Below are 15205 nucleotides of genomic sequence, written 5' to 3'. Positions count from 1 at the left end.
ATTTACTTGCTAACTTGCTTAAAGTTCAACAAAAATATGTTTTCTCTATGGAACTTTCATTAATGTGAGTAAAATGCATGCAAAGTACTCACTGCGGTGCTCCAATTACTTGGCCGCCGTACCAATTGTTTGCCGTTTCGATGATCCGATTGTTGACCACCAGCAAAGTGCAATAGATCTTTACCAACAATGCTCAATAGACAGTTAACAGAATCGTTGGCTATTCTGAATATAAGGCCACTGACAGAATGACGTCAGCTGAGCGTAAAGTTCTATGCGACGATGGAACACCGGGCGCCACTCATACAACAAAAAGGCTTTTGATAACATTGATGAAATTTGGTTGAAAGAAAGCACAAAATAAGCATTCATTTCAAAAAGTCGGAAGTCCAGAAATTCCGCAATGCGATTGCGACACATAGGGATATTTTTACTACCAAACAACCGTCTTCATATTGTGGAGTTTGGCTTCATAAAGTAAGAAATTGAAAAATTCCTTGAATGGTATTTAAAAATGTTGCCCTTTTGAATTTGTTAGCTGAGATTATGAGCTTCTAGCAAGAGCCATCTCGAATGCCCGGGACGTTGCGCAGTGGTTTGACATGCCAAATAGATGTTAGAATGTAAACCTTGCTAAAACATTTTTTAAATTCGACTCACATCAAATATTTTAAGGAATAATTGGAAAGCAAACGATATTTTCCTGAACTTCCAACTTCTGTTTCCATGAAAAAAATTAGAACAAAATTCCAAAAAATTAAATCTGAGTAGGTATATGGTTCCCTAGCAATAGAAAACGAATCCAAAACTCAATTAATTGTGTATTTTATATACTGAAGTCATAAATTGCTATCGATCTAACATTTTTTAGATAAGAAAAACATCTTAAGTCTTGTAAGATGCTTAATTTAACTAAGATTTTTTTCAATATTTCGAACCACTGTGTGCTGTAGGAGACCACGTGGCTTTTGCTCGGCAGACTGCGCAATGCCAATGCTGTTCGCACGCATACCAATGTACCTTCGATTCATGGTTCCCAAATAGCGATTTTTGCATTGAAAATGCTTGGACATGACTTTTAGTTAGTCGAATCACTTATGTTCTCCAACTTATTTCGAAGCTTAAGTTGATAGCAACGGTCTTATCATACAACCCAATTAGTATGAAAACATTTGTGCGTAGTTTTAAATCAAGTTTTAGGGAAAACATCAGCTCAAAAATACCTCTTTAATGAACATGTATTTTTTCCAGCTTCCAACACTGGTGGTCTATTTCGATTGAAGTTGCATGCCAAGAAAAGGAACAAAATTAGTTTTAAATTTTTATTCAAAACCTAAATAAATATTCACTCTTTAGTCTTTCTAGTATTTTTTAATTTTTTGCCGAGTTTAACTGTAAGCATGAGTATTTATTGCAAATTTTTCAAATGAATGTCCGCGTTTGAAAACGCATGTGAATTTAACAGTTGAACTAGAAAGGTGAGTTCATCTGATTTTCATAAGGTGATTTCCAACATAATTTCCTCGGATGCAGATCGAAAAAAATTTACTTCTTTATTAAACTACAAACAATCAAAAAATTCGGTATGCACAGATTTGAAACAAAATATTCTCTCCGCAATGAAAATATATTCAAAATTTTTTAAGCTCAATTTGGACCTGAAAAACATGAAAAGACATGTTGGCATGCCAAGAAAAGGACCATGCCAAAATAGGGCTCACTTACCCTATTATAATTTTGTGGAACAAAACAAAAGTTAGGGTTGCCATACTATGGAGGCAGTTCATTCATGAGAAAAACTTTATCAAATCTGTCTTCAGATCTTCAATTCATTCTTAAGATGTCATTCAGAGCTTAGATTTGAAGGTTCAGTGAAAAAAATCATTTATTTATTCTCTTCAACCTGTTATTTTAGGATGGAGACTTTTTATAAACATGATGGGGGCATACAAAAACACTCTATTATTCCAATAAATAATCATTATTAAACGTCCACAAAAGCTGAAATATGTTTAATTTCTTAAGTTCATTTGAGTAAGAAACAAAAACCATCCTAGTTTTTGTTTTAAACTTCTTTACGTATAATTTTTTAAAGTCGAAATATTACATCAAAATGTATCAAAACCTTGTATGAATTTTTAAATTTTTTTGAGTTTATAAATTCATAAAATTCTTTCATGCCTTATGTTCTAAGCGTATCACCCTCAAAATGCATTGGTCAGATAAGCTGTCTATTCAGCCATTTCGCCAAACAGCCGTAGGGTCATTTAACCCGATAGGCCCATTTAGGAAACCTTTCCCCTACTCGCACCACACCAAATTTCGCCACATCAATTGCGCGCACCCCTTTGTTGAGCCTAAAATACTTTTGGTCATTTTTCGTTTGGAGACCGAACATCCACACAAAGCGGAGAAGAAAAAACTCACTCGCTAGCTTACATTCAACGCGCGCAGTTATCCGTTTATCATTATTGCATCCCAGTCGGTTGAAATAAATCCAGATATTTTAATTAGCAATATTCATATGTGTTTCAATACACGGGATTGAGTGGCAAAACAGCGAATTTTTAAGTAAATCCGAAATACTTAGATTCCGTCGAAACAAGGACATTTAGCCGAAAATGATTCAACCGAAATTGTTAGGCTGATGGTCGTCAGACCAAATGGAGTGTTTAATCAAATAATGTTCTGCCAAATAGGGTACAAGACCAAGTGGATCATAAGGTCAAAATGTATTCAGCCGTACTTTAGGCCGAATGTGTTCTAAGCTGAAAAAACGGTTTGTCGAAATGAAATATTATTGTAAGCCAGTTTTGAAGTTCAAAGTTTCATGTTCTGTCGTTAATCCTATTTGATCGCTTATACACTGGTTGATCACTTTTTAAGCTTCAATCAGATAAGTAACATTTATCGCGCATCATGTTTCAGAATTTTATTATCATCTTTATGTTTTGTTATCCTATTTTAACTTATGCTTTTAAAAACGCCAGTTTTATCCTAAACCAGGAATAATTGCAAGCTCAACACATCAATCAACGACCCCTTGGGCAAAAATGCCCTCACGTAACTCAAAGTGAAATATGCCTTCTGCCACATTGAGCTCAACTAACAACAATCTCATATGTATGCAGAATTTCCGAGAAAGTAGAACAAAAAAAAATTAACGAACGCTTCGGAACTGCGATATTGCATTTGTTTAGTCAAAGCACTAATGGAACGATTTGCTCCCTGATGTGCTTAAACTGGGTACTTTTCCTATCCGACTTTTTACACTCCCGAGTCCCGTTAATGCATCATGTTACCTAGTACCCGACTCGAGAGCTGCAAAACAAGAGAAAAATAGTTTATTCTCTGCAATCAAACTAAAAGTGCTTCAATTTTCCCATAAAGTACCACTTTAGCCGAGTACCAGAAGTGCCACAGCCAAGCCAAGTCAGCCAGGAGTTGGGATGTGTTAGTCCTACAGTACACAGTGACTGTTTAACATACATTTCGATTACCCGGTGTCGGTCCGAGCCAGGCCGGATGTGGTCCAGGATGGGAAAAACACAGAAATCAGCATCCAAGGGTTCGAGCGTTCGAGGCATAGCAAAAGTTTTCACCACTTTCTCCCCATCTTTCTCCGGTAGGTCGGTCGTCGTCGCTCCGGTTTTAACGGGGGTAACTTTTCCTTGCCAACCCGCGCGCCAGGAGATCGTAGGTTTTCCAATAAAACTGAAGATAATTTAATCTCGACGCTCGGCCCCTTCTTTGACCGTCGTCCGCGTCCGGTTTGGTCCTTCGAATTTCAACCGGCCAGAGTCCCTCCGGAATTACTGATCCGGGCAAGGAAGCGGGATCAAACAAAATGAAAAAAGAAAGGAGAAAAAACCCAAACGGAGGAATGCCGCCATGAGGAAACCGGGCCAACCGATATGAATTTTGCATTTTATATCAAATCATAATCGGGAGTGAAAGCGTACAATGAAGGTAACGACCGAAAAGTTTTGCTATTGGCTTGAACTGACAAATTGTGAGTAACGTTTCTTATAGGGGGAAGTTGGTAGCTCGGAGAGCCACCAGGAGGCGGTTAAATTACAATTCATTTCAGCCCAGAAAATTCTGGTTTTCTGAACCGTCGTCGTCGGCTTTCTGGCAATTGGTGCCCAGTCCGGCTTTAAAGTTTATGAGAAGAAAAGAAAAAATAATAACGCAACTTCTAGTAGTTGATTTTAGAACTCTTGGACGAGTTAGCAGTCTTCAGGCTGGTTTCAACTTTCTGTGGCGGTTTTAGAATTCTGGGTATAAATTTGCCGGTTCAGTGTTAATTTGTTTAAATAGTTTTCAAGAAAGAGCTGATGCAACAGATGAATTTCTCGAATGCTAAGCCTCATGAAGACTTAAATCAGCATTTACACATCTTTTGTGAGAATTAATGGTTTTTTCAGGAACTCCTATTGAACATATCGTAGCGAAAAATGGTTTGCGTATGCTGCGAGTGCGTTTAGTTGAACCCTGCGATTGAGCCACCGTACAATAGAGAAAAAGTGTATAAGGAGTGTATTCGAAACAAAATGCAACATGTTTTGTGAATAACTTTTGAATGTTCACGTATGCAAATTTTTGTGATGTTTCGTCAACTGGTTTTTGATATAGCGACCAATGAAGAAATATTTCGATTTTTAATTATTGGACAACACGTGTACCATCTATAATGCATACTTTGAACCACCTTTTTTCAAATAAAGGAAATTTTTGATTACCACGTTTGCTGTTTCCTGAAGCTTGACCTTCAAAATAACTCAAAATTTTGAATTTGGTCAAAGTTACGATAAATTTAGCCGATTTTCCTCCTTCCTCATCGATTCCAGATCCATCTTAAACAGAGTATAAATTTTGTGGAACCTATTGAAGAGCTTTGCAGAGAAAATGGTCGCATTTGGAGGCAGTCTTCTTTGTATTTTTAGCCATTCATCCTGTCAATCGTTATGAAAGAATCAGTATTTGCAGTTTCCGCAGATCGTTAGCCTGCTCAAGTACTAGGCATTTATTTTTTCAATTGTTTTTATCCTTGTTTGTCTCCGGGAAATACAGGTGAGACTTGTCAACGAATTTTTAAAATATCTCTCCACAAGCAGTTCAAATATTTTGTGCATGATTTTACCACTGTATTTTGTTTATTCAACCGGTGGGCAGCTTTTCTACCTTGTAGAAATGAAGTCAAGCCTATTTGAAAGTCAGATAGACGAACCAGTCAGAAAAATTTGACTTTTTTTTTATCACTTTCTCTATTCATATCTTCGAATTTAGTTTGGAAAAACCCTCACATTCCTCTCACTTCATGGAATCAATCATCTTCACTTTTATTCAAATTTTAGCTCACAAATAGATCCTCTAGGACTTCTTAAATGATTAACCATGTGCACTTTGGTCGAATAGTTGATTTTCAGCTGTTCTTGGGTCACCCACTAGGATTTTCCTGGATTTTTCTCGATCCTGCCCAAAAAAATTGTCAATAAACTGGATTGGACGCTATCTCCAGAACCACTTAACACATTGTCACCAAATTTTGTGCACGTACATATTACATTACTAGGTAGTTTCACTGAAAATTTCATAAATTTCCATCCATGTATTCAAAAGTTATTCACGAAACAAAAAATTGATTTTTTTGTCCAGAAAATCGATTGGACATAGTTTAAGACGCTGCACGAGCTTACGAACGGAGATATATTGCCTTTTCTACTCATAATTTTCGATTATTTGGTAAACAATCCTCTCTGTGAAAATGTTTATTTACCAAACAGAAAAGGTTATTTGAAATAGCGTTAAAGTAAGAAATTCCAATTGCAGGCAAATTTTCCATTGGGGTGATAATTTTTCCAATAGGCACTTCCAAAGCGTAGGACTTTAACTGGCAGTCTCACTTTCCATTCTTACTTTCAACATTGTTATCATTGGGGGAGATGAGGGCATAACGAGCACCCAGGGCATAATGAGCACTCCTTTTTTCTACATGAGTACGTATTTTCTTAAACAAATTTTCAAAAGAACTTGTTTCATACTACCCATAGTATTAATTTTTCACCAAAAAAGAAATATAGTTTTCATCTTTACAGAAATATTAAATATGTCTATTTGGCCTATTGGTAAGGTGTCGGAGAGGTAATCAGTAGACTCGAGTTCAATTCCTGTTCGAGGGGATTTTTTTTGCACATACCATTCATGATTGATTTTTTAAATGTTACATTATACGGCTAATAGCATCAAAGCATCATCCGTCAAACAAAACAACAGAAACATAATGTATGAGCATGTGTTAATTCTTTGAATTCTACAAACAGACCTAGATTATTTTGTTATTGCTTTGTTTGATGAATCTACGCCTCACCGTTTAGTGCAATCATGATCATGAATGATAAATGAAAAAAAAATCACCTCGACCAGGAATCGAACTCGAGCCTACTGATTACCTCTCCGACATCTTACCAATAGGCCAAATTGTCAGACGATACAAGTTAAGCTGTAGCTCTATTACTCAGTTGACTTCATCGAGTCGAATTCGCTGCTAGATTCCCCGGCAGAAAACGCTCATTATGCCTTCATTAATGGTGCTCATACTGCCTCGGGGGGTTTCTCATTATGCCTCTTTGTCTGGTTTTTAGCTTCCGGCAAAATTTTTTAAAATGCATTTTTAAACGTTTTTATCTACTTTTTCAAGTTTCATCCAATTAGGCAATAGAGTGTCTGAACACGAAACAATGATGTAATTCACATATTACAGCTGTTCTCTATGGTTAAATAAGCGTTTTCCTTAAGGTGGCCATTATGCCCCCATCTCCCCTACTTAGTGTTTTTCCTCTAAAACATTTTTTTTCCTGGCTGAAAAATTCACTAAGATAATTTTTATGACAATAAAACCACTTCAGTTTAACGAAAAATTTTATCGTTCATAAAACATTTTTTATATTTTTTTATCAAGTCTAACCACATGGGCTAAAAGCTTTAATAATTTCAGCACTTTTTCGGTTGCAAATATTGAACAATGTTCTTTATATTTTTATATTTTTCGATTTGTTGTCGTTTTTTCAAACCCTGCCTTTAGACGGGGTTCAAATATCTTCTTTCCAACCTTACATAGGATAATTTAAAAACAAAATAACTCTAGAATGGTATTGATTTAAGACCTAACTTAACGCTAGAAAGACCGCACCAGTCAAAATGACTGGTTGGACACTTTGTTTGTTGAATATCTTTTGAATACTTTGCTTTAAAAATTCGCAAAAAATACGACTTTTCATCTCTACAAAACTGTGTATTTTTTATTTCACTAGCTCTTTTAATAAGCGAGAAAAATTTCGCCATGGACACTCGGACCGTGACCAGTCAAAATGACTGGTAATATTCACAACCCTATAACTCAAATAAGATAGAAAATTTTCGTATTTATGCATGTATTCACATACATTCTTAGATTATTAGGTTCGACAAATTTCCAATGCAAGTTCACTTACAGGTATTCCGGCACCCGTATTTATACCTGGCCAACTGGCAACTGATTGAACATTCTTATTTAACATTCTTATTGAACATTCTTATTATAAGAGGAAACACATCTTACCTGTCGGCAACTTATGGGGTTTGAACCCAAGAGCTTTCTTGCCGATACCGGGAATCGAACCCAGTACGCCTAGCATACCTAGACCAGACTCGTGCCAGCCTATCTGAAAGACCACATGGGTGCACGAAATTGCTGTAAATTCGCCGTTTTAAATTATATAGAAATAAATAGTTTTCAACTTGCTTCAGAACACAATATATTTTGAGTTAGATATGATGGGTATTTGAAATGCAATATTGGTTAATCAAAAAACTTTTAAGGAAAAACAAATCAACGTGTACATTTGACAATGTTGATTCATTATTTTTATTTTCACTGTTTTCCGTCGCACGACATAACTTGATGCATATAATTCCTAAAATTCACTCAGTCCATGGTAACGATAACGGTAAATAACGGTAAATCCGTGCACCCATAGTGAAAAACCATGTATATAACACAAATTTTCATTTGAATCTATGAAAGTCTTTATTCTTCACCTTAAGCATGCAAAAAAATTGATTTTGGATGAATTGCGGTGAATCCGTGTACCCATGGTAAATTGCTCTACTTATAGGAAAAATATGCTTCAAAACCTACAATATCAGGTATAGATAATAGGCAACGTGTTGAAAAATTTCAGAGCGAAAGATGCTTGAAAATATATAGGGTGATTTGCCAATCGTTGAACAGCTAAGCACATGGTTTTTGTTTTTATGCTGTATTTTTGTTATTTCAATCGAATTCACTCGATTTTTTTGTCGATTGCACTCACACAGGATTGGTCAACAAGATCCAAAAGTTCAAGTAGTCGAAAAAAGTGACATAAAAATTTAAAAAATCATTTAAAACAGCTTGCCTGTGCCTAATAGTTGCACAGGCAAAATTTACATCGTGCCTAATGTTGTCCGATTTTTTCCAATAATGGTTGAACATTTTTAAAATCTTCTTAAGGCTCAGCTATTATATATTCAAAGAGGCTGATATTTGTTACGGAAGCTTATTATGAGAAATTCTAGTTCAAATAAAATCCAATTGGGAAGCGGCCCCTTTTGAGGGGGGTTCTTCTGTATAAATCTTTCAATGCACAATGGGAAAATTTGGACCCAAAATCGAAAAAAATCACGAAGCTGCCGGTTTGAAAGTCTGGAATAGCTTTTATCACACGTGAAATTTCCTCAGAAACTCAAATTTGCCGCTGAATTTAACCGGAGCCATCTGAATGAAGTGTTATTTGACTTTATTTGTCCTGTACTGAGCTTTTTTTTATATGGTCTACCAACATAAAATTTTGTTTCATTGAAATCCCATAGAAGAAACTGAAAGGCATTTAAAACTTTATCCCCACTTTACCCCTATGAAGAAAATTGGATTTCATAAAATAATTGCTTTAGGACTCACTTGGATGTCGATCGATTTTTACATAATAAATATCATTCTAAAGCTGAAAAATGGACTCAACCACGCCAAAATTTCAGATCGTTCGTCTGATTTATTGAATATATCTTTTCAAAAAGTTAATTTATTTTGAATATCTTTTTCATGAAAGTGGGATTTTTTGTGATAAATGTAACCTCTGAAGCATGTCATAAATCTTCATTTCATTTCACATTGCAAACCTTCCAATCAATTTTCCGGCTGAAAAACTGTTTTGATCTAATTAAGTTTCAAGAAGTTATGACTATTTATTTTTCTGTTGACATGAAATACAGTTTTTTTAGATTTCTCGTCTCGAAACTTGAGAAACAGGATTTTTAGAACAAACTTTAGATACTTTGTATAAAACGTTGAGTCGGGATAATAGATTTCAAAATAAATCTGATAATAAAGTAGCCCCTCAAAGCCAAAGAAGTTTAAGTGACTTTGACACTTTTCGAACATTGCAAGTTGTCCGACTTTTCAATACATAGATATGTTTTTCAACGAAATTAATAATATCATAATTTTAATTTTAATATTTGAAGATAGAAAAAACATGTTCATGAAAATATTAAATGCTTTTGAATAAATGTAAAAATATTGAAATTCTGAGTGGAAAGCAGTTAATTTGAAAACCGAAATTACTAAAATTAATAGTTAAACGTAAATATCCACTTATTAAGCAAAAAATGTCATATTAAGAGACAATTCGAGTTTTTTTTTCACTTGCATGTAATCAATGAACGTGTTCAATTTTGCATGGAAATCTGTATGCAAGAAGAAATGTTTGCAAATAAAATCATTCAGAAAATTCAAATAAGCTTGAAAGGAAGTTTGTCTTTCCAATTTTACCTATTCTTAAGCTATATTTTTTTGCCAACATGAGGAGATGCAAAGTATTTCACGGAAAAAGTTATAACCATTTCAAATTAAAAAAAAAACAAACCCATTGAAAAGTATTGTAAAATTGCAGGTTTTGTTTGCTGGAGCTTTCAATAATTTCATGACATGGTTTTGCGAAGGTTTTATAAATCAACCAACTAATTGGCTATGAAAAGCAGTTCATTGCGGTTTTTCATTTCCATCCATTTAATTTTTTTTTTGTATGACAGCGAATATCATTTCTGAAGTACAATTTAGGATTTGTTTTTGTACAGATGAAATGTAACCAAAAAACATTTCAAATATCAGAAAATAAAGTTTTTGAATTTTAAATACATCTCTGGTGATTTCCGAATGAAAATTTTCATTTCCCGTACAAATCAAAATATGTTGCGCTAATTCAGGACTAATTTATTGAGTCCTGAATTTTCCAAAAATGTTATTGCTATTTTTGGCAGTAAAAACATGTATACAAAATTTTTGGAGGTATACAAATTAATAAATTTGAAATTTCCATACAAATCTTGCAGTGAACTTATGTACAACAATGGGACAGAATGAGATTGAGCAAACCAATTGTTGCACGTTCCGATATTTTCTCTGGTTATGTATGGATTGTAATTTTTTTCCAAAACCATGGTGTTAAAATTGTCCTGCAGTCGTTTCGTGAAGAATCCCGATACGAAAAATGCTTTATTCTGACACGAAACCTTATTTGCCGTGGAAGGAATCTTAGGGTTTTGTTTAACAATTAGCACAAAAATCGTGCGAATAAAACATGAAAAATTAAAACTGTGGGTAGATGCATATTTTACAACAGAAAATATCGTAAAACGCCTCAATTCATCAGTAAACATTCCAATTCACATGATTCAGTATTATTTTCGGGAAAAAGTTTAAAAACAGTTGAAATATTAACAATTTAAGTCATGCTGTGCAACAATGGGTAAGGGGACAACGATTGGCAAATCACCCTACTAAAACAAAATTGAATTGAAACCGTGCACCCATGGTCAATACCCATAGCCATCTAATATGATTTTATAATTAGATTGATAATGTGTTTTAATTTTTTGATAATTATTTGAAATATTTATTTTATGACATACACGCATTCATCAACTATGCCAAAATGAGGTGATTCCGTGCATCCATGGTGAAAAAATATTTCCATTTTATAACAAAAATGTTATCGAATAAATAACAAAATAATTTCAAAAGAAAAAGTTCAAAATATTATGATATAAAAAATTTCCCCTTCACCAGTCATTTTGAATGGTCACGGTCCGAATAGGTATATTCAATTTGCCGATCCTTCTAGTGTTAAGGCTGTCAAATTGTCCGGTTTTATTCGAGTTTGCCTGGATATTAAAACAAAATTTAAAAAAAAAATCGGTTTGCCTGGTTGCCCGGCTGTCATTGTAAAAAGCCCGGATTTATTCAATTTGCCTGGATATTGCCCAGATTTCTTGATCTAATAGCTATAGCTATTTAGCCCGAAAAACATGGGCCAAGGATTTCTGACGCTACCCAAATTATAATTTTTCGAAAATTAGGTCCTTTACCAGTTTTCTCATTGAAGCTTGAAGAAGGATGCAGCTTTTAAAAACTTCTTGTCAAATAGTTGTCGTTAGTATGGAATGTTATAGATAAACATATTTGAAACATTCTGAGCAAAAAGTTAATCGAAATAACGATTAAATTTTTAGATGGTTCATAAATTCAATTCAGTTTTGGATTTCAATTTTCATAAAATCACAAATTAAAAACAGACATGTATAACATAGAGAGGCAAAAGTAAATTTTTCAATTCATTCTCCGTTTAAGTATATCATTGCCACTTAAACATGTTTCAAATAGAATAGTTAAAAACACTAGGGGGGGGGGGGGGGGTGGGTTACTTTTTTTATAACCTTTGAATAAAATTCAATTCTTAATTTTTTTCATACACTTTTAATTGTAATTCACGATTTTGACCAAATCCATCTCCAAACCCTATAATAATTTTTAATACAATAAAAGTTACTAGACAATTTCAATAGAAGATACATTTAAATAATCACAGAAGTAGTAAAAGAAGTGTCCACAACACTAAGGCTCTAGTTCACTTTTTTCACCAACTATTTGATTAATCAAAATTAGCACAGATCGAATGAGTATGGTTTTAAAAACCGGTAAAAGATACTTCGAGGAACATGCAAATACGGGATTGAGCGCCCAACAGGTCATTTTCCTACCGCACATAAAAAAACAACTTTCCTGGTGAAACTGTTTATTTGGAAAGTTTTTATATGGAGAAAAAGAACTGTTTGCACTTGTCATTAATTTCTCTGGTATACCTTACATATTTTTTGATCCAATCAAACCAATAATCATATTGGTAACTATTCAAAACGAAGGGCTGAATCTCAGGAAAAACAAATAATTGAAAAGTCTTTAAAAATGTTCTTTTATTCAACTACAAGTGTATTATTTTTAATCATAATATGACATTTCTACAGAGAGATCCTATAATGAGCTAATTAGTCGATTTTTTTGACTCCTTGGTATACAAAATTCGAAAGTCATCTTTTTTTTTTATCAAACTTCCTTGCATAAAAAATCATGTGACCTATTTTTTTTATGCATTTTTGCTCAAATATGGCATTAGTAAAAAAACTTATTATATTGAAATACTATTTGATTATTCATTTTTCAGTTCCTTTTTCTAATTAAATAGAAACTAGGTTTTCGTGTGAAATAGAAACATGTGAAAATTCAACCTGAATTTTCACATGCTCCTAAATCCTAAGGATTTAGGAGCAAAATAGGAAACTTACTTTCATCGATGGCTGAAAACTTAATCAATATCTGTTGAACTTGATTACCTAAGATTGCAAAAGTTTTCCCTATCGTATCCGGGCTGGGAAAATCCAGGCTATTTCATTTAAAACCCGAAAATTATATTCTAAATTATCTAGCCAAAATCCAGTCACTAATTGGGAAAATTTGACAAAAATCCAAGAACTATTAAACGAAAATCAAGCAAAAAGTTGAATTATCGTTTATTTTTATTTCAATGAATCTAGCGGGTAAAATTTCATTTTTAGCGACATAATTTAAAATTATAATGCTGCAATTTTATTTATTTTTTATTTTCCAATAAAATAAGAATGAATCCGGACAAAATCATTTTGTATAAAACATCCGAGCAAGCCTGGGTAAAATCGGGTAATCTGATCAGCTTTATTTTACTTATTTGATTTGAACTTACAATAAGTTTCTTTTTTCTCAAAGCCTTCGATTTCGAAAGACAATTCTAAAAAGAAATCCAATTTTCAAAGGTATAAGTAAAAGATTAAAACTTTGCGGCACAAATCAGATCTATGCAAAATCGATACTAATTAAAGATTTTAGTTTGAAATTTGGTTCATTAAATTACTGTGGTCGAGCGGTTAGCGTGATACTGCAATATTGATAATGTTGTACAATAAGTCAGACACATGCGGTTTCCTGTATTTTCTTTAAGGGCTTGTGATATAGCTCAGTTGGCAAGTCTGTTGTCTCCTGAGCAGATGTCCGCGAGTTCAAGCCCAAGAGTAAACATCGAACACAGTTGTACCGGATAAGTTTTTCAATAACGATCCGCCAACTGTAACGTTCATAAAGTCGCGAATGCCATAATGATGGTAATACGACTATAATCGAAACAAAAAAAAAGTAATTTCTTTAAAAGAAGAAACATATTTCTTCATCGTCAATTTATGTTCACTAAAAACTAATTCCTGTGGAAGGATTGTTTTTTTTTGTTTATTAAGGACCTTTTTAACATGATTATTATTCGGATGTTTTGAGTTTCGACGATTATTCTCTATTTCCATTATGAATTCCTAATCTAGTTTGCAAATCTAAGTTAAAAATCAAAATTTCGAACGATGAATAAATTTTGAAGGAAATGTTAAGCCAAATTTGAACGATGATTTCAAACACAGCTTTTCATTTCAATTTCTAATGTTGATTCGTACCGAAATTCAAGATTCCTAAACTGGATACATAATCTGAAATTAGAAAAAAACAAATACAATTGCGATTTTGATTATAAGGAACCAGAATAAAATGTAGAATTAGGAAATGAATAACTATCCATAAGTAAGAAAATTTTGAAAATCTGTTGCTGAATTTTAGTTTTCGCTGTGTTTAAACCCCAAACCCCCCCTTCCCCGTTCCTACGGCCAGGGTATCAATTATTTTCAGCAGAGATTATGGTTGTATGTCAATTCTTTTGATTCAAATACTGCACAAACATAGTCCAATTTTTTGTGCCCAGTCCGATGCAAAATCAGTTTTCAAACTTGCATGAAAAAAAAAAATGCAAATCGATGTTAATGTTTTCGGCGTTTTCAGTCTCTATAAGATGTCAAAACAAGGTTTTATACTGCATCCGACGTTTCGGCATAATTTTCTCTTGTTAGGGTCATATCGAGAAAAGGTATTTTGTCGTTTTCTTCGACTTGTCGAATTACACCGCTGGTGGTGGCTCTTCAAACTCTAGAATTGTGTCACACCGCGAGAAATAGCAATACGGCTAAGTATCATCTACGCTGGCATCTTCAACTCCATAAAAAATATACACCAACGCATCAACATTCATTGAGTCAGTGATAGTGGTTAACCAAAACAAACAACAAGAAACACCAAAAAAAATTTATATTGTTTTTCATCAGATTTCATTTCATCTCATTTCTGTATCATTCGTAAACATCAATACAGAATATATTGTAAGCTCCCCAGCAGTAAAAAGAACATGGGGCATATAATCTTCTATTATATATATAAAAATGAATGTTTGTCTGTCTGTCTGTTCCCTATAGACTCGGAAACTACTGGACCGATCATCGTAAAACTTGGCATCTAAGGGTTTTCGGGGCCGGAGATGGTTTCTATAATAGTTACAAACCGCTCCGGCTTAAGGGAGATACAAAATTAGTAGTTTTTCAAAACAAATTAAAGTCATGACATCCATTTTCTCGAGATTTTTCTTTGGGCGGTTTGTTTTTCGTCTCCATGGTCGAGGCGTCGCGAACCAACGTCGCTAAAGGATAGTAACCATGGCATAGCATACTGATCAGTGGGAATATTTTGGCGCGTATTTCTCAACCAAGTATGTTTTCAAAGCAAGGGGTGGCGATATGAAGCCTTGATGTGATTTTTTTTCTACTTGATTCCTAGCTCATTTGTACAGTTTTCTTTGAGGGGTTTGTTTTTCGTCTCTATGGTCAAGCAAACGTCGTCGCAAGTGGATAATAACCAAAGCATACGTTCATTGATCGCTGGAAAAATTTTACA

Source organism: Uranotaenia lowii, chromosome 3, assembly GCF_029784155.1.
Source record: "Uranotaenia lowii strain MFRU-FL chromosome 3, ASM2978415v1, whole genome shotgun sequence".
NCBI lineage: Eukaryota > Metazoa > Arthropoda > Insecta > Diptera > Culicidae > Uranotaenia > Uranotaenia lowii.
Note: the sequence above shows the minus strand (reverse complement) of the source record.